The 25,636-nt window shown below is 35.9% G+C and overlaps 1 pseudogene; it reads left to right on the forward strand.

The window, feature by feature from the left end:
- LOC142623296 (protein SIEVE ELEMENT OCCLUSION B-like) overlaps positions 1-6,096 on the forward strand; it is a 30,105-nt pseudogene extending 24,009 nt beyond the window's left edge.
- Positions 6,097-25,636: the final 19,540 nt, after the last annotated feature.

Below are 25,636 nucleotides of genomic sequence, written 5' to 3' on the forward strand. Positions count from 1 at the left end.
GATGAACAGCAGGCATAATTTGAACAAGCATGAAGGCAAGGCATGCGCAAGGCCCAGGCACCACCAGCCTATACCCAGCTAAAACAGGAAATGGTGAGGTCATGGGTCAGAGGTAAGGGGGTATGGTCTGGCGGTGGGGAGGGGGAAAAACTCATTTTCGTGTTTTCTGCTCAAGCTCTTTTGGAGGCAATGTCCTGCTGGGATGACATACTACCCAAAAGAGGCAAAGCTGAATTGGAACCACTAGGTGCATGCCGTGAGGGATAGAGAGAAGGAGAGTATTTACACCGTGGTAGGTAAGAGTGCCACAGCGAGCAAGCAAAACGAAAAAGCCTTATTTGTCTGGTGAGGCGGAGTGGCACTGGCTGGGTGACTAACCAGTCAGTGATGATCGGCAAAGAAACCCATGCCAGACAAAAAACGGTTAAAGGCTAAAATGGTAAAAGCCAAGCACGGCTAGCCCTATATAAGGAGCCCTACTATGCACGGCCAAAGGGATGGAAACCTCTGTGAAATAGTCGCTAGAATCACAGAAACAGGGGAGCGAGAGAAACAAGAAGAAAAAGAGAGAAAGAATAAAAAGAGAGTAAAAACAAAAAGAAAAACGAAAGAAAGGAAAGGATTAAAGAAACAGAGAAAAAGAAGTAAGAGAGAAGTAGAGAGAATAGAGTGATTGGCATGCACCGAATGGGTTAATCTCCCTCTCTCCCTCTAACCCATGTTCTTTGGTAACAAAAAATAGGACTTCACTCAACCCAAGTCACTTAGGCCTGTTCCTTCAAAGCAGCTAATTTCCTTCTCAGAGAGATTAGTAGCGTTGAAGGAGTGGTTCCCCTTCCTGATGTCGATACCGTAGAATGGTTTAACATTGCAGGCTAACATTTTATTTCTTTAAATATGCTTGTTGTTCTTCGTTCAATACTTATTCTTCTGTTACCATTGTGGAAAGCGGGCACTCTTCATACGGGCCCACTATCTATTCTATCTAAATTCCTATTATTGTCTTTATTATATCTATCTGCTATAGTTAACGTAACAGTTCTACCTGCCGAAAGCGTATGATCAGGACCTGATCAATAGAGGCATTGTTTGCGCACAAACCAGACCAAGAAGGTTTGCTCCCGGACCAATCCCAACTCCTCGATCCAGAAATCTTTGGGCCTAGTGTAGCGGCAAGCGGCCCAGCCCAACACTTGCAAAAAAGGCCCACACAATCTACAAACCTCCATGGCTTATATCCTCATCAATGGCATAGAGATGAACAAAAAAATTTTCTTATATTAAGTTTTGAAAGCAATAAATAGATGCATGCTAAGTTGTTTTTTGTTTAAATTTAAGCAGGAAACATTGGTAATTTCAAAATTTTATTCTCTTCATATATGTCTTTGAGTTTTCTCGCTGAAAATTAATTATGACTTACTCTAGGGTACCCATGGACACTTGGAGAACATTGAGGAAAAGGCTCCTAAAGTTGGCTTCACTCCACCACTGTGTATGCTTAAGCATCTTTCCTCCCTGGTAATTACAAAAGAATAGCATTTTTTGTCCAACATTGTAACTATTATAAAAGCATAAATTTAATCATCTAACCATTATTCTAACAATTGGTCATTTGATGCCAAATTATGTAATGCTAGATGACATGCAAATCTCCAGGTGAGGAATTTGCACACAAAACAACGTCAATACTTAATAATCTCTCAAATTACTCATGGGATTCAAAGGCAGTGTTGACACTTGCGGCTTTTGCTATGGAGTATGGGGATTTCTGGCTCCTTACCGAACTTCACTCATCGGACCAACTCGCCAAACCAATTGGGATCTTGAATCGAGTCCCTACCATCTTAAGCCGTCCAGGCCTTCAGAAGCACAAGAAAGCGATGGTTGAACTTAACAACTTGGTCAAGGTCACATTAGAAGTTATTCAGTGCATGTTTAAGTTGGAGAAGCTATCCATTTATGGTACAAAAGATGTACCGGCATTGTCAATAGCCATGGACCGTATCCCAATAGATGTCTATTGGGCTATCATAACTATCGCAGCTTGTATGACTTAAATGTGTTGCATCATTAATGATGAGTAAGTCCTTGCCTTTGAAATGAAGAATATGTCCAGAAATAATTGTGAATAATATCATATATTTAATCTAACTCAATAACCATGCTTATTGCTTAATTTTAGGGATAGGACACAAGATCTATCACCCTTTGCTCAAAAAATCAATTACACCCTTGACCTTCTAAGGATGCAGATAACATTTGTCGTCAACAGATAGGTTAAATATGTTTTGCACATGAAATATAATAGGTTAAAAATGCGTAGGAATTCTAATCAAAGATTGCTGTTCAATGCAGAGATAATAGAGGCATATCGAAAACTCTCCAAACTTTTACAAACCCCAACCGAGATCATAGAGTTGTTCATGGCACTAATTTTTGGCAAAGATAATGTGCAGCCGCTCGTTGATGGTTCCACTAACAGAGTGGTTAGCTCTTATGGCATATCACTTTTTCTGGTTTTATTTCTACTACTATTATCACTAATATACGACAGTCTTTCGATAGCATACTACAAATAAGGGTGTTTATAGCTTTAGGCTAGGTTATAGTATTTGCTCATGTTTGGCCCGAATCTAGCTCAACTATGATTTAAGAAGTTACCAAAAATTATATCTTTTGATAAACATTATAAATAAGTTATTAGAAACTGTGAGCTACCCAAGTGGACTCCAAACCAACCCAATAAAGAGAGTAGCTAGCAAGTTGAAAGCCTAGTCCCAACTTTATCCCATTTTTGAAATACATGACATATCTATCAATAATATTGTACATAAAATTTAATTTATTTTTTCATTCATTTATGCATTAAAATTTATCATTAAAAATTAAGACTATATAGTATATAATATAAAGTTTTCTTCATATAAATAAAATAAAAATCAGATATTGAATAGGGTTGTTGTTGTAAATCAAGCCTAAGCCCAACTCAAAATGATGTTGAACCAATAAAAAATAGCCAGCATAAGTGTTATAGGCACACATTATCTCTAACCCAAGTCCTCAAATTTTTGAGCTGGCTAGCCTAATAGATCCGACCACTGCTACATTTGTATATAACTATATTCGATCTACACTATGCAATAATTACATCATTTATTTAATTATTAATATGTTACAACTTCGATCAAACATAGCTCAATTTTCATAATTGTATTGCATAAACAAGTTAATATTGATGTGCTAAAAAAGAAGAATGTTTTGTTTTACATTTTGGCCCTAGACATCACCATTGATGATATTTTGATTCTCAAGCCAATTTATGAAGGCATAAGAAAGGAAGATCATTATAAAATTGTGTGGATCCCAATTGTGGAGAAATGGACTGATGAACTACGAAAGAAGTTTGAGATGTTGCGGTCTAAGATGCCATGGTATGTAGTGCAATACTTTTCACCAGTAGTAGGCATCAAGGTCCTTAAACAGGAGTGGAACTTCAAAAACAAGCCAATCCTCGTGGTGATGAATTGACAAGGGAAGGTGGAACACTCAAATGCACTCCACATGATCCGAGTATGGGGAATTAAGGCCTTTCCTTTCACTACTATGGTTGAAGAAACTCTTACCAATAGAGTGGAAGGAATAGGATCAGTATGGTTTGACATTCACCCAGATGTTTCACATTGGGTAAAGTTATTTACTTATTTTCTCACATCTAAATTTATATAAATACTTACATTCCATATTAAAATCATCTGCATTTGAAATGAATTCATTTTATAGTTCACGTATATGTTGGAAAAACACATGGAAAATACGTGTTTGTATCTCATACAAAACATGCGCAGCGGAAAATTAGCGGATCTACTTCATTCGAAATTGATAACATGTACTATGTAAGTTTCAAAATTCAAGAACAAGAAAGCATACCTTGGTGCGGTGAAATTCAAAACTGAAGATCAGAAGCACTTGGGAGCACTTTTAATCTTCACTCCAATTTTACTTAATGCCCAAGAAGTTTGGTATCTCAACCAGTTTCCAATGAGAAAATAGGAGAGTGTCCAACACTCACATATAAACCATTTCATTCCTTGTATGTTCTTCATGAAAATACTTATGGAAAAGACTTTTGAAAACCTTCATGAAATTCTGTATATTTCTCTTCTTATATATAACTGATTATCTAATTGGGCTAGCCTTTTGGGCCATTCCAATTGGGGTCTTGTGTGTGGCTTAGAGTGGGACTAAAAGGGACTAATAAGACACTAGCTCTAATGGGCCTTAGGCTTTTCTGTCAACTCTTGACAAATTCAAAGTTACCATTAATTATATTTAATACCACTATATAAATATAGTTGCACTCTAAGCCTTATCTATAAATTATATCCCAAGACTTTATTGTACATGCAACCCCTTCATCAAATATTCGTAGTAATACAAAATCATGGATGTAGACTGCCACTTTGAAGATTACTACATCTTAATCCTTAAGTACCCAGTTTAATCCTTTAAGTTATTCATCATATATTTATGAAATCTAATTCCATAAATATATACTTTAGTAACTCCTTACTAAAGTGGTTGGGCTAATTCTCTGAATAACCAAACCCATTAAACTTATTTTAAAAGAATATTTTGTATCTCCGTTAAGAGACTATGAATTCTATCTTGAGAATATATGTTCCATCAACATTAAATGTGGTTGCCCAACATACTGAGGTTTTGACCGTGACTTATAGATCTTACTCCTGATATATCAAAGTAACCTACATCTCATGATCAGGTCCATTATTCTCTCAGGATTTAGAGTTGATGTAAATAAAAGTCGTGAAATTTATTATTCATTTGACAGTCTTTAGGAGAATAATAAATCTCACAGCGGTCCAGTTCAATATGTCTTAACTCTTAAAACATATCAACATACCAACTAGAAATCTTCATTTCCATGATCAAGACAAATCATCTTAGTTGACATGTTATAGTCTTCACAGATGAAACACCAAATTTCATGACCGACTACGAGCTACATTTTGAGTTTACAAGGAACTTATGATTTACATCTTCCGTGACTAAATTACATAAATCACATACAATGCATCTCATGGACTAAGATAATGTCCCATTAGTTCATTTATAAATAGTCTCATATAATTAAACAATTTAATTATTTATGACATGCTAATAAATTAGATTTTAGGGCATAAAACCCAACAGTATAAACATTAGGATTTACGAATCTAAAGGTGTATTTACTGTCACATCAAAGTTTTAAATGATGTGGCACTATATATTGTTAAATTCAAAAAATAAAATTTTAATGATGAAATAGAATTTCTCTCCATTTCAAGTTAAATGGAGAGAATCACATAGGTGGTGAGGGGTCATGGTCACAGACAATGACATGTACACATATTCATGCACTTTGAAAAGAAAATTTTAAACATATTAATTCAAATAAATTATTGCTTTGTTGTTTAATCAGATCAAACAAGAAAAGTATATTTTCTTCTATGGAGGCAAGGACAATGAATGGATCCAAAAATTTAACAAGAAAGCAGCTACGTACCTTGGCTAATGACCCAGTCATGAAGGATACAAAGATTTCCATTGAGTTGTTCTACATGGGAAAAGGCACTAAAGGGAAGGATGTCCCCAACATCTTAGGGAATTTCTGGAACCACATAGAGAGCTTTTTCTTCTCCAAGACACACAAGAAGACTGAACAAGACATTGTAACTCAAGAAATCCAAAAGTTGCTCATACAAGACTGAAAGTGGATGGGTTGTGCTGAGCAAAGGCTCTAGATTGGTGGTTAGTGGTAATGGGACAACAATGTTGAAGGTCTTGGAGGAGTTTGGCAAAAAGAAGGAGCTAGTGCGTGAAGTTGGCTTTGAAATTTGTTTCAAGGATCACTATGAGAAGATTATTCAAACAAGTTGCCATTGTTGCCGTGTTGACATCCCCATGAATGCTGGAAAGGTCCCAGAGCATATTAAATTCCCCGAGTGTCCTCGTATCATGGAGACTTATATCAACTTTAAGTGTTGCCACATTGATGGTCCTATGAATACACTGCACTAAATGGCAACCTATGTCTCTCTCTCTATCATTATTATCTACCAAATAATTATGTGGCTAAGTTTGTTATGAGTACCACTTGTGTGATGTATGTGATGTGTAAGAGTAATTCTACAGTAAGGGAATCTTGATTACGATGGTAATCCGATGCCCATGTTAAGAAATTTATCTATGTAATCGTTTGATGTTCATGTTGCAAGTTGGGGGTGTATTTAAGTTTTTTTCTTTTTCTTTTTTGCTGAATAATATTTAAGTATTTATTATGCGTGGTAGTACTTTTATTCCTTTTTTTTTTTTCAGTGGGCTTCCTTTAGCTAAGCCTAAGCCCAATAACATTAATTGGATGGCACTACATGGCATTGGGCCTTCAAGTCCAATCACTTTAATATAAGAAGCTTCACATATTGGGCTCCAAAGCCCAATCAAAATTGCAAGCAACCTTTAACGACGTTGGACCTCAAATCCCAAGGGAACTAGCAACTTATACCATACATTATTGGGCTCCTCCAACCCAATAAACTAACAGATGAAAGACAACAACCCAAAGCTATTTATTATTTATAATGACTCTCAAATCCAATCATTCCAGCGAAGGTCATAGGCCTCTTAAGCACACAATCTTGAAATCAAAGCGTGTCGGGCCACCAGCACAATCCATTCGACTTGATTTCAGTGGGAAGGTAATTGAGGTGAAGCTCAACGACAGAGATTAGGGAAGACAATTTATATCCGACCCACGGATACCCGGCTTGACCTGACCCTAATTGTCCAGATTTTACATGGTCCGATAAAGAATAGGGTCAGGTATGTGTTTTAAAAAAAAACCCCGAAGCGAGTTTGGGTCAGGTTCAGGTTTTATCAAAAATTCGGCCCAAACCTACACCTGGATATAACCCAGTTACCCTAAAATTACTAAAAACCCCTTTTATATATATATATATATATATATATATATATATATATATAAAGTTGTAAACCCTGAGTTCCTAACCCATCAGCCTCTCATAATCTGATTTCAATACATGCCTCACGCCCTCACCCTAACCCTCAATCTTTTTGTCACTCATGCAACCACGCACAAGAGCACGCTTGGGTAAGGATCGGTGGGTTTTGTCTCTCACTGTTTGGGTCATTGGATTAGTTTCTCAGCTCCAGCTTGATTGGGTTTTTGATATAGAGTTATGTTATTTTCTTCTTTGGCTATTTTTCACTCATCTGCTTGTTGTCTAGGTCCCAAGAATGGGTTATGTTTTTCCTTGTTTTTATTTCATTATTTGGTATGATGAGTTCATTTAGTCAAGTGGATCGGTTTCTCAGTTTGCATCCGCTCACTTCAAACTTCATAAGAACAATCAAGTTGAAATATTTAGATTTTTCAACTTGATATTTGGAGTAATTGGGTTGGTTCAAGTTGATGTGAATAGTTTTTGGTCAAACAGATTGACTGATTTTTTTAATTTTTTTTTATGCTGTGAATTTTGGAAGTGATGGTGCAATGCTATGAAATTTTATAAGAGTGTATCTAATTGTGAACAACTATGGATATAAATATACACACATTGCATTATAAGAACTAAATGAAATAGATTTAGCTTACAATTAGAACTTTTGAGCATTACTTTGAAGAGGAAAGCCTTTTTTTAAAATAAATAAAATAAAAAATATAAGTGGCATTCTTCATGTAATGATTTTTAAATTTATGCACAACTCATGTGCCCACGTGGGATTGAATCATCCACTGATCCGTATGGCTTTATGAACTTCAAATTTATTTGGAGGAATTCATAGGGTATCAGTTTGAGTCCCCAAATGGTATTATCATAATGTGATATCTTTGTGCCTCAGAAAGAAATCCATCACTGCTAATTTTATGAGCTGATTGTATCTAAATATTTCAACTTGATTGTTCTTATGAAGTTTAAAGTGAGCGGATGCAGACTGAGAAACTGATCCACTTGAAGTTGAGACATGTTTTCAGTTTATGTTGAGACATGTGTGTCCTTAGATCCTTATTATTGCTGCATTGATTTAACCAGGATATTTCGTATTTTCGTTAAATTGAAAAACTAAAAATTCAACCATTTGTGCTTATGGAAGAAATTATTTTTTGTGTTTGTTGGGAATGCAGAGCCTAAAACGGAGATGAAAGACACAAACAAATCTGGTTCTTCCTTGCCAAGCAACTCTCCCTTGAGAACCGAACGTTGTCCATTGCCAGCTATGCGGTCTCCTTCACCATTTTCACGATCACCCTCGCCATTGTCACCTGGCAGCTTGCCTTCAAGATCACCATCACCTTTATGCCCATTAAATAACGAGTAAGTGTTTGAATTTGTAGTTAATCATGTTTAATTATGATTGCGTTGATAGAATTTGTGAATCTGTGTAATTATGAATTTGTGCCTATTCATCAATGAGTGTGTGTAATAATAAATTTGGGAATATTTGTTTTGATTCTAACTTCCAAACTTCTGAACCAATTAGGAGTCTGAAATCCCCGGCGATGGACTTAGCGGAAGAAGACTTAGAGGTAGAGGAACAAGAAGGGACAGAGGACGAGGGAGAGCAAGAGCCTACAAATGAGGACTTGGATACAAGTAGAAAAAGAAAGACTACCTCAGATTTTTGGGATCATTTTATGAGGAAGAAAGTTGATGGAAAATTTAAAGCCTAATATCATTGTAGCAAACTTTACTTGGGTGATTCTAGCCAAGGTATAACCCATTTGCATAATCATTTAGCAAGATGTCCACGGTTGAAGTTTAAAGATATAAAGGATATGCAACAACAAGTCTTAATTAAACAACAAAATAAGGTGGATGGAACTTACCAATTTGATCAAGTCAAAGTGGGGAATAATCTTGCTCGGATGGTCATCCTACATGAATACCCCCTTCAATAGTTTACCACATTAGGTTTAGAGAATTTGTGGCTTCTCTTCAACCTCTGTTTAAATTTGTCTCAAGAAATACTTTGAAGAGTGACATTCTTAAAATCTATGATAATGAGAGGGAGAAAGCTTTGAAGATGACGGACAAGAATGAAAGTAGGATGGCAATTACAACTGATATGTGGACTTCAAGTAACAAAAAGAGAAGGTTTATGGTCATTACCGCTCATTTTATTGATCATACTTGGAAGTCGCAAAACCAGGTTTTAAGGTAATTTTTTTTATCTATAAATTGAATGTTAAAGACTTTACATTTAGAATGCTTATTGAATTATGTTATAATTATTCCTATGATTTTTTTTAGGTTTGTTTATGTTCCTTCTCCACACACGAAAGATGTCCTCACTGAAGTCCTTGCTGATTGTTTTTTAGAGTAGAACATTGATCGAAAGTTGTCCACAATAACTGTTAATAATTGTAGTACTAATAATGTCATGATAAAACTTCTCTTGAATAAGCTTGATACTAGTTCTCTTATGTTGAGTGGGTCTATGTTTCATATGAGGTGTGTTGCACTTGCACATATGTTGAATTTGATTGTTCAAGATGGGCTGTCTCTTATTGGTGATGATATTGAAAGGATTCGTGATAGTGTGATTTATTAGACTGGATCACCAAAAAGGAGGCAGAAATTTGAAGAAAATGCACGTCAATTGCGTGTTTAATGCACCAAAGAGTTAGTCTTAGATTGTAAAACTCGTTGGAATTCAACTTACTTAATACTTTCTACTGCATTGATTTATAAAGATGTTTTTCCGAGTTTGGCTAAACGTGAAACATCTTATACTTGTTTGCCATATGATTATGATTGGGAGTTAGCCAAAGATATTTGTGGGAGGTTGGAGTTGTTTCATAATGTGATTGAGTTTTTCTCTGGTCGTAAGTACCCCACAACTAATATGTATTTTACTTAGGTGTGTGAGTTGAAAATTGCATTGAATGAATGTAGTTTGTCTTCAAATGAGGTGATAAGTACGATGGCAGAAAGCATGCTTGCTAAATTTAATTCTTATTGGGCTAATATTAGTGTTGTTATGGTTATTGCTGCTATCTTAAATCCAAGATATAAGATGAAGTTATTGGAGTTTTAATTATCCTAAAATTTATGGTGATAATTCTGATTTGGAGATTGAAAAAATTAAGAATCTTTGTTATGATTTGCTTGATGAGTATGGAGATATAGATGAGTCCCATGTAGATAATGAAGGAAGTTCTCATATTCCTGCAAGTACTTCAAGCCCCGTGGCACAAATGAAGTTTAGGTTGATTGGGGCAATGTCATCTTTTGATTTATTTGTGAACAATAGTTCAAGTAGTTCAAAGAAACATGAGAGTACTAGAATGAAATTTGATCATTTCATTGGCAAGGGAGTGTTGAAGAGGAGTGAAGATTTTGATATTTTAGGATGGTGGAAAAGTAATGATCTCAAGTATCCTACTTTACAAAGGATTGCAAGAGATATTTTAGCCATTCTTGTCACAACTGTTGCTTCAGAATCTGCCTTTAGCACTAGTGGGAAACTTTTAAGTCCACACTGTAGTAGGCTACATCCCAAAACTATAGAGGCAATGATGTGTGCTCAGAATTGGTTATGGAGTGAAATCAACAGTTAGCAATTGTCTAATTTCTATTTATAAAATCAAAATTGTATTTTTTATATTTGCTAGTTACAATTTGATGAAGTTTATTCCATTTTTTAATTCATTATTGTTGTAGGTTCTTCAACTATGTCTGGAGATTGCACACTTTAATCAATTCTTGATGATGGGAAGCCTAATGAAAAGGATGGGAGTTGTGTCACAATTGTAGAGGATTAGACATTTTGTATTAATTTAGTAGCCTTTTAAAGATATTTTGTATTAATTTAGTAGCTTTTTTAATTTCTTAGACTTGTTAGATTAATTTGTTGGTTTGTAAATATTCTAAGCCTTTTTAGCCTTTTGTAATTTCTTAGCCTTTTTAATTTCTTAGACTTGTGGGATTTATTTTGTAACTTTTTAATTTCTTGAACTTGTTGGACTTGTGATGCTTATTTCTTGGACTTGTTGGATTTATTTTATTTTTATGTTTAGCTGGTGATTTTAGCTATGATTTTGTTGATTAATGACTAAATGGTTATCTTAGCTAGGTGATTTATTGACTTAAAATCTTAGTTGTGATTTATTGATTTATAGATGTATAATTAACATGTGATTTATTGATTTATGATTAATCTATGATTTGGATTGATTTGACTGCCTTATAACGTGGCCTAAATGCCAAATTTTGGCATTTGGGTCACGTTATATGGCTTGAATGGGCTTGAATCTGGACAAAAAAATCTTAATGGGCTTCAATTCAGTTTTTTTTCTTTTTTTTTGGTTGGGCCAGATTTGGGCCCAAGCGGCTAAATGGGGTTGGAGATGGAGATGGAGAAACGTGAAATATGATTTTTTCTTGAGATTTTTTTTTTTTTTGAGAAACACACACACACACACATACATATATATATATATATGGAAAGGGAGATGAAATAAGAGAATATACTCACTGATGTGAGACTCAATATTACATATAGTGTCGCGAAAGAAGTGATAAACTCATTCTCAATATCACACTTTATCAATATGGGACGACTCAACAATTTTTGAGATGTTATTAGATGTACTATTTTTACAATAAGTTAAGTAAAAATTTGATGTGATATATCTTTATCGACGGGTGTGAATCAAAAAGTTTACACCCGTCCTTATTAAATTTAATGTCTTAAAGATGTATTAGTGATTTTCTAGTTAAAGTGGCAGGGCCGTAAAATTTGAGATCTCCTTTCCTTGGCCATTTCCGCCCATATTGAATTGAACAAATACCAAAAAAAAAAGCCCCGCGGAATATCATTGCACCTCATCCAACCTTTTCCCTTCTTGGAATTCCCGCTGGATAGATCCAAATGGATGTGTGAGTCATCACCAATTACTCTTTTAAAATGGATAGGCCAGTAATAAATACGAAGTTGCGTGTTTCACCTTTTTTTTTTTTTGATAGTCAAACCATTTACGATTTCACATTTATGATTGCTTTACTCAAAGCATGTTTTCACATTTATGATTCGACTACTTTGCATGCATTTTTTATTTTTATTTTTTGAGGTTGCTAGCCTTCACTTAATTATTGAGATAGAGTAGTTTGCAAAAGACAAAGTATGACTTTAGTAGCTGAGTTGGTTTTTATTTATTTATTTATAATTTTTTTTTTGCAGAATTATTTATTTATAATTGGTGGTGACATAACTTCCAGCTCATGTGTTTGCTTTTTACTAGACAAATTTGGACTATTTCTTTTTTAATTTTAAGTGATTTTTCTCAGCTCACAGAAAAATATTTTTTTAAAAATAAGAAGTGATTTTCTCACGTTGTTTCTTTTTTGTTATTTTATTAGAGAGAAATTATAATTAGGGGTTTAAATTGAACCCTATAATTTTAGAAGTTTTTTAAATTTTAAATTTTAAGATTGTTACAAATTAAATTTTATAATTTCACTAAACCCTTGATATTTGAGTTTTATGCGGAGAGTTTTATATCACAAACCTCCCATTTATTATCATAAATGTCAACCATCAAGCCATAAATTATTTCTGTATGTCTTTTTATGAATAATTATTATATTTTTTTTTATGAGAATAATTATTATATTTGTTTGAATATAAAAGCATAATAGTTACTGAAGGGATACTCTCTCTCTCTCTCTCTCTCTCTCTCTCTCTCTCTCTATATATATATATATTTATTTATTTAATTATAAAAATCTTCTCTATAATGGCTTAATGTGTGTAAGACGGAAATACTACACACAAGGAAACATAATACATACTTGTACTTTATTATTTTTAATTAGTATTATAAGTATTTTGAAAATACTCAAAAATTTCTTAACTTTATCCATCCTAAGCTGTCACCAATTCCAATCGTCCCTCTCTTTTCCTTTTTGTTTAATTAAAAAAAAAAAAAACTAGACACTGGTTCTTCTTCTTCATTTTTTAAAATGCTTTTCCTGTCTTTAGTTTGTATGTTTATGACAGTGTTGGTGGTGATTGATTTGGCAATTTTTGGATCCGGGTTATATGGATCAGATGTTTTGAGCTTTGTTTAGTTGGAATGAAAGTGGTGAAAGGTTAAGAATATAGCAGCCAACACATTTTTTTTTCTTGATATTAATTTTCTATACTTTGGATTTTTTAAAATTTTCTTATTTAAGCTTAATTTGGGACGTGTTAACTTGATTATTAAACTTTTTTTCCCTCAATCTTTTTTATGAATAATATATAAATATTAAGATGAATTTTTTTTTTTTTACACTTTTTACCCCTTAACTCTTGAAAAGTGAAAATAGTAAAACAAATTATTAAATTCGAAAGAACTAAAAAAGTGGAAAGGATTAAATTTTAAGTAGATTATTGTTCATTTGGGAATAGCTTATTAAGTTAAAATTGAATTTTTTTTTTATGAAAGTATTATAGATAAAGTAAAAATGAGTTAAAATAGTACAGTGTGACCTATAAATAATACCAAAAAGTGTAGTAAGATCTATAAATATTAGTAAAAATAAGTTGAATAGTATAAGCCGGCAAAAATAATCAATACCAAATAGGATCCGCTTATTTTGCTGAAACTGAAATTTTTTTGTTGAAAGTACTATAGATAAAGGTAAAAATTAGTTAAAATAGTAAAGTGGGACTTATGAATAGTACCAAAAAGTGCAGTGAGGCCCATGAATAATAGCAAAAATAAGCTAAATAGTAAAATAAATTGGCAAAAATAATTCTTGCCAAACACACTATTTCAACAAAATATAAAAACAAATCCCAAACATACCTTAGCGTTAGAAAAATACTTCAAGTATAAGCATAGAATCAAAAATATGTCAGAAACACTCACGACAGACTGCTATAACCTTACCTTGATTCTTGATTTCTAGAATTAGATTTTTTTTTTCTTGATAGACTCTAGAATTAGTAATATGTAGTTGAAGTTGGGCCACATATTTATCGTAAAAGATGCAGTTATAATTACCAATTACTCTTAAAGTGAATAGGCCAGTAATAAATACGCAGTTGTTATAACATTTATGATTTAACAACGTTTGCATTTTTTTTTTTTTTTTAGGTTTATTAAGATAGTACTAGTAGTTTACAAAATATAGAGTGTGACTTTAGTAGTTGAGTTGGTTTTTATTTATTTATGATTGGTAGGTGAAATAACTTCAGCTGGCTCACGTGGTTGTTATTGACTAGACAAATTTGGACTATTTTTTTTTTATATCTATTCTAAGTAATTTTTCTGACATTGTATCTTTTATAATATTTTATTGGAGATATATTATAACCTTACATTTTTTTGGGTGGTTTAGGCTCTGTTTGTTAACAGTATTTAAACAACAAAAACTATTATTTAAATACCATAACACATATTTTCATACGCTTTTTTATTTATACGTATTTTTACAAATCTTAAACAATGTTATAAAAAATCTTTTACCAAATGGGCCCTTAACTTTGTTGTTGTTGCTGAAAATGGGTGGTTTAACTTGAACCCTACAATTTTAGAAGTTTTAAATTATATTCTAAAATTTAAGATTATTACAAATTAATTCTTATAGTTTTCTTTTTTTTCTTTTTTTCTTTTTTCAGAAGAACCCTAATTTAAAATTGAATATCAGACTTTTAAATAATAACAATTAAAACTCTTGAAATATAGTTGAGTTTTATGCAGAGAGTTTTAAATCACAAACCTCTCTCTCTCTCTCTCTCTCTCTCTCTCTCTCTCTCTATTTAATTGATTTTGTGTTATTTACGATTTTTTTTTTCGTAAGATCGTCCGCAAAAAAGACAATTTTTCTAAGAATTAGAGATGTCTGCCCTGCCTTCGTTCTCGCTCAAGCTAAAACTCAGTCTGCTAGCTCAAGTCGCAACTCAAGTAGTGGAGATCCAGTGACAGACAGAAGGGAGAGTTAGACTGGAATGCAAGAATGAATCTCAAAAAGGTCTGCTCCCGCAGTCAGGATTGCTACTTTGTAGGTTTCCAATAAAAGGTATACATGTAATTTAAGAATGGAGTCTTTGGAAGTGAATAACATAATATTTACTTATAACCAGAAGGGGTTAATGGTTTTTAAGACCTTACGAGATTGTATTGTATTCAAAATATTTAGCTGGTATTTTAAAGTCACCTTTAAGGGACTCATCCATGTATTTACCCAAGTGTGATGGATGGGATATTTGGTTTCTAATTCGCATAAGATCCATGAGCTTTTTGGATTTGAAACCTCTAGCCAGTATTGTATTTTAGACAAACTGATCTAATGAAATTCCTCCTTAAAATTACCTAATGTGTGTAGGATAAGAAGACTACACATATGGGAACACAATGTATACTTATATTTTATTATTTTCAATTAGTGTTATAAGTGTTTTGAAAATACATAAAAATTGTTTAACTTTGTCCATCCTAAGTTGTCACCAATTCCAATCGTCCCTCCATTTTCCTATTTATTTTTTGTAAAATTGGACACTTTTTTAAAAAAAAAAAATTCTTTTCTTGTCTTTGGTCTATATGTTTATGATAGTGTTGGTGGTTTTTGAGATTGATTTGGCAAATTTTTGGATCTGGGTTTTGTGATTTGTTTAGTTGGTATGAAAGTGGAGAAAGGGTAAGAATATAGTAACCAACACTTTTTTTTTTTTTCTCGATATTAATTTTCTATTCTTTGGATTTTTTTATTTTTATTTTCTTATTTAAGCTTAATTTGGGACGTGTTATTTGATTGTTAAACTTTTTACCCTTAATTTATTTAGGAATAATATATAAATATTATGTTAAAATATTGCTTTTACCCCTTAACTTTACACAAATTTCTTTTTTTTTAATAAAAAAATTTTATAATGAAAATAGTAAAACTAATGAAAACATTTGACAGAACTAAAAAGGACTAAATAAAAAATAGATTAAGGGTCTGTTAGGGATCCGCTTATTTTGTTGAAATTAAAATTTTTTTTTTTGCTGAAAGTACTGTAGATAAAGGTAAAAGTTAGCTGAAATAGTACAGTGAGACTCATAAATAGTAACAAAAAGTATAGTGCGGCCCATAAATAATAGCAAAATAAGCTGAATAGTAAAATAAGTTAGCAAAAACATAAAATTATTTTTGTAGGGTCAATGGGCCTAGGAACACGTATTTGGTTGGCCCAAGAATATTTATTGGGCTAAAAACTCAATCCGAGAACACTGAATGGTCTGAGAATATGAGAATGTCAAACCATGAAGCAATACTCATAGGTAAAGAAGTGATATCCGATCAAGGATATCCAAGAAGGTGGTCAAATGAAGAATATGTCCTCAGCTATGTAAAGTCGACGTAGGAGAAGGGCTGGTTAACGTTCACAGACAATATTCTAGAAGATCCTATAGGTAAGGGTAAGCATGGTATATGTGGAAGATAAGAAGAGGGGCGGTGGAGCATTTAAGATAAAGCTATTACCACCACCCCCGCATTGAATGCTCTACAACTGCTTTTCTGGCTGCATTAATGGGGAAGTGATGCCTGAGTATCAAGATTGAGCCTTACAGCTACCTCCAAAGACTTCAAGGGAGGTGGATGGGACAAGTATCTAAATCAGTAACCTGATCCATGAGTGGGAGATGATATAAAAGGAAGAGAAAGACGCTTAGAAAGGGAGAGTAGAAAAACAGAGAGAAAACACTGTATACATCACCATCCTTAATTGTAATCTATCTTTGAAAGAGTTAATACAAATCATCCTCGGCTTGTGTCCGAGGATAAAATTCTTTCATATAAATAGTTCCTTGTGTGTAATGTTGTGATGGAGCACATCGTCTTAGTTATCTAACATCACTAAAACCTAGATTTCAAGCCCACTCTCTATAAATTTCATTGTATTGGGCTTTTTGGGCCTATCTCCTTCTCACTGTGAGTTTGGGTGCAAATTGTGACCTTACAATTGACGCTATCTATGGAAAATCTTGTGTTTTAGGAAGTTTAGCATTATGGTAGGCTTAGGTCCACACCGTGCAGAGTTTGTGGGGTCCTAGCATGAGGATCACTCCTTGCATCTTGAGCAGGAAAGGGACAGAGAGGGCAGTGTGCATACAGCGCACACTAATAGGAGTCATTCATGAGGTGGAAGTAGAATTCCTCTAGAGGAAAATGCTAAGGCCATGCAAAAGGAGATTGACCACCTGAAGAGAAAGTTACACCACGAGAGGCGAAAACGAACTCCTTCCTTTTCTGATCCTTCTTCTGAGGACACTGGAGATGACAGCTACAAGCCAAGGTCAAGAACTCCCCCGGATGACACTTTCTCCTATAAAGAGGACAATTTGCATGAACATGGGGGTAAAAATTCTTTTTCCAAGGGCTTGGGAAATGATGCTATGAGCAGGGCGCTACATCAAATCTCCAAGTCACCCTTCACATGTAGGGTGGAAAAAAGTAAACTTCCTCATCGTTTCACCCAGCCAACATTCACCATTTATAATGGCCGAACAGATCCTGTGGAGCATGTGAGCCACTTTAATCAAAGGATGGCGGTGCATTCTAAGAATGAGACTTTAGTATGCAAAGTTATCCTATCCAGTCTAGGACCTATGGCGATGAGGTAATTTAATGGCTTGAGGGCAGGCTCCATTGACTCTTTCATGGAGCTTACCCGGGTGTTTGGGTCTCTCTTTATTACATGTAGCAGAGTTCCTCGGTCTCTGGATTCGTTACTATTTATGTCTATGCGAGAAAGGGAAACCTTAAAAACGTACTCTGATAGGTACTAGGAAATGTTTAATGAGATTGACGGGGACTTTGATGATGTGGCGATAAAGATCTTGAAGGTCGGCCTGCCTGCGGAGCACGACTTAAGGAAGTCTCTAACCAAAAAGCCTGTAAGGAGTGTACGTCGGCTCATGGATCACATTGATGAGTATAAATGGGTTAAGGAAGATCAACAGCAGGATAAAAGAAAGGCGAAGGTTATCCCTCAAGAGAGGAGGGATTTCAGATCAAACAGATACAACAACAATAAGCCCAAAAGAGATTTTGTCGGGCAAACTGGTCTTACCACTCCTTAGGTGGTTAATACTATATTTCGGGAACCGGTGCACCAGCTGTTGGAGAAAATCCCGAATGACCATATTTCAAATGGCCTGGCAAGATGGTAGGAAACCCCATGAGGCGCAATCAGAACCTTCTTTGCCAGTATCATCTGGAAAGGGGTCATACCGTTGAGGATTGTCGTACTCTGTGGAATCATTTGGAGCAGATGGTTAAGGAGGGAAGGTTAAAGCAATTCTTATATCGGCCTAATGGGCAGGCAAACCATCCAGGGGTGGTGAACCAGGGCAGCACTTCGTTAAGGCCTCTTCTGGGTACTATCAATGTTATTTTTGCTACTCTTGGGAGGACTGGTTCTCGTCCTTCCAGGATGATGTTTGTAGCATGAACCCTGGCCAAGGATTCTAGTTTTGAGCTGAAAAGGATTAAAGGGAATATCCTACCAATTTTAGGCTTCTCAAAAGAGGACAAGATCGGGACTATCCAACCGCATGATGATGCTTTGGTGGTTACGCTGAGGATAGGGGGCTACGACGTGAAGAAGGTGATGGTTGATCAGGGCAGTGGCACAGATATCATGTACCCTGACTTGTTCAAAGGGCTAAACTTAAAACTTAAAGATCTTACAGCTTATGATTCGCCATTGATAAGCTTTGAGGGGAAGGCTGTCATACCAAAGGGGTAAATTAGGTTGTCTGTGCAATCAAGCCCATAAGTGGTAAACGTGAATTTCATTGTGGTAGATGCCTATTCTCCCTACACGACCATTGCGGCAAGACCTTGGTTGCATGCTCTGGGTGTCGTGTCCTCAACTCTACATGTCAAAGTCAAGTTTCCATTTGGGGATCAGATCGAGGAACTAATTGGGAGTCAATCTGTGGCTAGACAGTGCATGGTGGCTGCAATTCTGCATCAGCCTAGGCTGGAGTCCTTGGCCTTAACTGAGGGGGACCCATAGCAATCAATGTCTCTGGCCATGCCCAGCGTATCAGCGGTGGAAGAACCTACATGTGAACAATTAGAGAAGGTTCTTATAGATGATAATCCTGAAAAATTCTTTCAAGTGGGAGTTTAGTTACCACCTCAGGAGAAGGCGGAGCTAGTTATGTTTTTGAAGAAGAATGTGGATGTATTTGCATGGAATGCTTATGAGGCCCCCGAGGTTGATCCAAGTTTCATTTGTCACCATTTGAATGTCAATCCAGCTGTGATGCCGAGAAGGCAACCACCTCGGTGCTCATCTAAAAAGCATTCCGAGGCCATCAAAGAAGAGGTACACAAGCTCAAAAAGGACGGTGCTATCAAAGAGGTCTTCTATCTTGAATGGTTGGCTCATACAGTGGTAGTGAAGAAGAAGAATGGAAAGTAGAGAGTATGCGTAGACTTCCCAGACTTGAACAAAGCTTGTCCTAAAAAAGATTCTTTTCCAATGCTTCGTATAGATCAGTTGGTGGATGCTACTATTGGGCATCCTCGGATGCGTTTTTTGGATGCTTTTCAAGGCTATCACCAAATACCTTTGGCTTTGGGTGATCAGGAGAAGACAACTTTTGTCACTTTTACTGGAAATTATCATTATAAGGTAATGCCTTTTGGTTTGAAGAACACAGGATCTACCTATCAAAGGATGATGACCAGAATGTTTGAGCCACAGTTGGGAAAGACTATTGAAGTGTATGTAGATGACATGGTGGTGAAAAGTAAAACGGTTTCTGTGCACATGGAAGACCTAAATGATACTTTTCAGACTCTAAGGAGGTACAAGTTGTGCCTTAACGCTACTAAGTGCTCATTTGGTATGAGATCTGGTAAATTTCTAGGTTATATGGTAACTCATCGGGGAATTGAAGTTAACCCTGTGCAAGTCAAGGCGATTAATGGCTTACAGCTACCTCAGAATCCTAAAGAAGTTCAGAGGTTAACAGGGATGACTGCTGCCCTTAACCAGTTTATTTCTCAGTCTGCAGATAGGTGCAGGCCTTTCTTCTAGTTGATGAATAAGTGGAAGGGATTTGAATGGACCGAGGAGTGTGTTTTAGCCTTTCAACAGCTTAAGGAGTACCTTTCGCAACCACCCATTATGTCTCGGCTAGAGGTGGATGAAGTTTTGTTCACATATATTGATGTGGCTAGTCATGTCGTTAGTTTGGTTTTGGTACGGGTTGATAACAGGGTGTAGAGACCAGTTTATTACGTGAGCAAATCTTTACATGAGGCCGAGGTGCATTATTTACCGTTGGAAAAGGCGATTCTAGCAGTGGTGCATGCTACACGTAAACTTCCCCATTACTTCCAATCTCATACGGTTGCTGTTTTAACTCAATTTCCTCTTAAGTCTATACTTTGGAGTGCTGACTATACGGGAAGGATTGCCAAATGGGGTACCATCTTAGGGGCTTTTGATATTAAATATATGCCTCGCACCTCCATGAAAGGTCAGGTCCTTGCTGATTTGGTGGCGGAATTTGCTGAGGCCTCATTAGAAGAGAACGTAAAAAGGTTGGACATGGATGAAAAAATCAGTTGGCATGGTTTTGTGCAAGGAACCTTTAATATGGAAAGTTTATGTTGATGGAGCAGCGAATCAAAGAGGATCTAGTGTGGGACTAGTTTTGGTGTCTCCTGAGGGAATTACTTTTAAGAAATCCTTGAGACTGGGGTTCTCGGCCACCAACAATGAGGCAGAATATGAAGCTTTACTGGTCAGTATGGATATGGTTCAGAAAATGGGTGGAAAAATAGTGCAAATATTTTCAGATTCACAATTAGTGGTGGGCCAGGTGGAAGGAAAGTTAGAGGCTAGAGATCTAAGAATGTAAGGGTATCTAACCCAGGTCAGGTATTTACAATTAAAATTTGAATCTTTTACCTTGTTACATATCTCCAAGAGTATGAATACCCACACTAACTCCCTAGCCACCCTTATGACGTCCTTGGCACAAGGCCTACCTCGGGTCATCCTTATTGAAGATCTATGTAAACCCGTTGGAACGAATAGTGACACCATTCGGATTCATCAAATTAAGGTGGGACCCAGTTGGCTGGATCCTATAGTGTCATTCCTTAAAAATGATATCTTGCCCAAGGAAAAATCTGAAGCAGATAAAATACGCAAAAAGGCACCTCGGTTCTGGCTGTCCGAGGACCAAAAGTTGTACAAACGCTCTTTTTCAGGACCATATTTGCTGTGTATACACCCTGAAGCAACGAAGTTACTTTTGGAAGAGTTACATGAAGGGATTTGTAGAAGTCACACAGGAGGAAGGTCTTTATCTCATAGAGCTCTTACACAAGGGTATTGGTAGCCTAATATGCAGAGAGAGGCACATAATTATGCAAAGAAGTGTAACCAATGTCAGAGATTTGCTTCCAACATCCATCAACCAAAGGGTGTCCTTAATCCTCTGTTTAGTCCTTAATCCTCTGTCTAGTCCTTGGCCTTTTGCTAAATGGGGTTTGGACATTGTAGGGGCTTGGACATTGTAGGGCCTTTCCCAAAAGCAGCAAGGAATAGGAGGTGGTTGCTCGTTGGAACAGATTATTTCACTAAATGGGTTGAAGTTGAGCCCTTGTCAAGCATTAGGGATGTGGATGCGAAGAAATTTGTCTGGAAAAACATTTTTACCAGGTTTGGAATTCCTCATACTTGTTTCAGATAACGGCCTGCAATTTGATAGTAAGGCCTTCAGAAGGTATTGTTGTGATCTAGGCATCACGAATAGATATTCCACTCCAGCTTATCTGCAAGAGAATGGGTAAACCGAGGCGGTCAAGAAATTTATAGTCAATGGGCTCAAGAAGAGATTGAATGATGCTAAAGGGAGGTGGGTGAAAGAATTGCCACATGTTTTGTGGATGTATCGAACTACACCTCGAAGATCCACTGGAGAGACACCCTTCTCTATGACTTATGGAGCCGAGGCTGTAATTCATCTAGAAACTGGGTTTCTAACATTGAAAACTAGCTCTTTCATCCCAACCAGTAATGACAATTTATTGGAAAAAAGCTTAAACCTAGTTGAGGAACGGCGAGAAAATGCCATGGTACAGTTAGCTTATTATCAGCACAAACTCAAGCAAGGATTTGATTCCCATTTGAAGCTAAGGCCACTTGCACCTGGAGACTTGGTATTGAGGAAAGTTTTAGGTACTGCTAAAAACTCAGCATGAGGAAAATTGGGACCTAATTGGAAAGGACCTTATCGCATCACTTTGGTAGCTGGCATAGGGGCTTTTTATCTTGAAAATTTAGATGAAAAAGTTGTACCACATTCCTGGAATGTAAACAACCTACAAATGTATTATTATTAATGAAAGACATTTCTGTCATTTTATTTCTGTTGACATTGTATTGCGTTGGTTATTATGTTTCTAAGTATCAAATTGAAACTTGGTCATGCCTGGCTCCTTAAACCACATGCCTTGTATAAATTGATATTTTATTAAGTGTTGAGTAGAACCTTAGTTATGTCTGGTCCTCAAATCATCTATTTTAGAGAAATTAACATTTTAGTTCATGTTTCTAAGTATCAAACTGAAACTTGGTCATGTCTGGCTCATCGAATCATATGCCTTGTATAAATTGATATTTTATTAAGTGTTGAACAGAACCTTAGTTATGTTTGGTCCTCGGATCATCTACTTTGGAGAAATTAACATTTCAGTTCATTTTTCTAAGTATCAAACTGAAACTTGGTCATGCCTGGCTCCTCGGATCACATGCCTTGTATAAATTGATATTTTATTAAGTGTTGAACAAAACCATAGTTGTGTCTGATCCTCGGATCATTTACTTTGGGGAAATTAACATTTCAGTTTATTTTTTTAAGTATCAAACTGAAACTTGATCATGCTTGCCTCCTCGGACCACATGCCTTGTATAAATTGATATTTTATTAAGTTTTGAATAGAACCTTAGTTATGTCTGGTCCTCAAATCATCTATTTTGGAGAAATTAACATTTCAGTTCATTTTTCTAAGTATCAAATTGAAACTTGGTCATGCCTGGCTCATCAGACCACATCCCATGTATAAATTGATATTTTATTAAGTGTTGAACAGAACTTTAGTTATATTTGGACCTCAGATCATTTACTTTGGGGAAATTAACATTTCAGTTCATTTTTCGAAGTATCAAACTGAAACTTGGTCATGCTTGGCTCCTTGGACCACATGCCTTGTATAAATTGATATTTTATTAAGTGTTGAATAGAACCTTAGTTATGTCTGGTCCTCGGATCATCTACTTTGGGAAAATTAACATTTTAGTTCATTTTTCTAAGTATCAAACTGAAACTTGGTTATGCCTGACTCCTCCGATCACATGGCTTGTATAAATTGATATTTTATTAAGTGTTGAATAAAACTTCAATTATGTCTGGTCCTCAGATCATCTACTTTGAGGAAATTAACATTTCAGTTCATTTTTCTAAGTATCAAACTGAAACTTGGTCATGCTTGGCTTCTCGGACCACATGCCTTGTATAAATTGATATTTTATTAAGTGTTGAACAAAACCTTAGTTATGTCTAGTCCTCGGATCATCTACTTTGGAGAAATTAACATTTCAGTTCATTTTTTCTAGGTATCAAACTAAAAGTTGATCATATTGGGCTCCTCGGATTCCATACCTTGTATATACCGATGTTTTATTAAATATTGGTTAGAATCATAATTATGTCTGATCCTGGGACAATCTATTCTTGGATCAACTTGTATCTAATGTGGAGTTAGGCACAATTTTTCCATCCTAATTGCATATCTTGAAAACTCCTAAAATAGTGATGAATAGATAGGAGTTCATGAGCATTACTCAAAGTATTTGCAACTATGTTTAACATTTCTGTTGTCTGGATCATGCCTGATTACTTCCTTAGAATTATTAAACGGATATGAAAGGTGAGGTGGGTTATTATTCTATTATGATGTATAGACTTTTCGGTTACATAGTGGTTTTGCCAGATTTGGTTGATTAACTAATTTTGAATTCATTAGAAAAGAATTATCATTTATGCGGAGGATAAATCTTGGCGTATGTCATTGTCTTACTCAATAAGCATCAGAGGTGATAAAAACAAACATAATGACAATAATATAACAATGATAAGTCTCAAACACATAAAAGGAACAAGTTGATCTCTTCATTGATTTAAAGTTCTCTGGAAGTACAACTTGCTGGCAAAACGCATCAAATAAAAAGAAAGGAAAAAAAAACTGAAGGAAAGAGGATCAATCATGGCTTCAGTTTTAACTTCAGGTTGCCCTTAAGGTCTTTTGGAAGCTGGATTGGAGCCAAGGAGTCAGAAGCAATCCCTTTGCCTTTTGGATCTTCCTTTATGGTTATTGGAATTGTTGCCAAGACAAGTTCCAATGTCTTGTTAAACCCTTTTTCCTTGGAAGATTCCTTAAGAGTGTCAGGAGGCTGGGTATCATCATGTGCCACTCCTTCTACTGGTTCAATATGTTCTTTGGTGGCCTCAGATTGCTTAACCTCCTTGGACTGACCTTCAGTGGAGACAGGGTCTTCGGCTGGGTTACCTTGTTCGAACGTTTGGCCCTTGAGTAACAGTGTCATCCTTGACACTGGGTGGAGCAATGACTCGGATGGCTGGGGGGTAGTAGACATTTTCTGTCCTCCAATGGGTAAAAGAGGAATCAACCCCAGCCCGGGTAAGTGCCTCATTCCACACTTGGAAGCAGTAATGCCTACATACTTCCGAGAACTGTGATTTGAGGTCTTCCGTTGTCTTAGCCACACCGACCTCATATCCATCTTGCTCAGCTTTGTCCACTGCCCTCTTAGCCTCTTCTTTGGCCCTTACAGCTTCTTCTTTAGCTTTTTTAGCCTCCTCCCTAGCCTTCTCAAATTCCTTCAGGCTTTTCTTTAAGGCCTCTATTTGTTTCTTCACCATTATGTTTCCCTCTTCGACCTAGCGAAGTTGCAAACGTTGGGTCTCGGCCTGTTTCTCGGTCATCTTTAACACCACTTCAGCACTCTTCCACTCAGTTTCTGCCTTGTTCAATTAGGCAGTGACCTCTTGTAGTTTTTTCTCTCTTATATCAAGGATCCTCTGGGTGTTGCTGCGCTTTGTTTCCTCATCCTTGAAGGCTTTGTAAGTGTTAATGACTATCTCTTCAGCCCTATGGGCAGATTGAACAACCTATACACAATAGTACAACAAGGCAAAAAAGTATAGTAAAAAAAAAAAAAAAATTAGTGTAATAGAAAAAGAAATAAACAACGGTTAAAGGGGATTCTTACCATAGCAAGCTCCTTCTTTAATGTCATAAAGACATTTTGATCCCTCATTTGCCTAAGCTCAAACATGTCTTCAAGCAATAGGAGAGCTTGCTCCAGCGCGTCTACTACACAGGCAGCTGTCCCTACATCAGAGTTCCTGATGGATGCGTCGTCGGTTACCACGTGATCATCCATGGTCATTGAAGGAGCCCAAATTGGGGCAGGTACAGGCACGTGAGTCTTGGCCCATTTTTCTGACCTCGTCTGCATTGTGCGA

The sequence above is a fragment of the Castanea sativa genome, chromosome 2, assembly GCF_040712315.1.
Source record: "Castanea sativa cultivar Marrone di Chiusa Pesio chromosome 2, ASM4071231v1".
In the NCBI taxonomy this organism is placed as follows: Eukaryota; Viridiplantae; Streptophyta; class Magnoliopsida; order Fagales; family Fagaceae; genus Castanea; species Castanea sativa.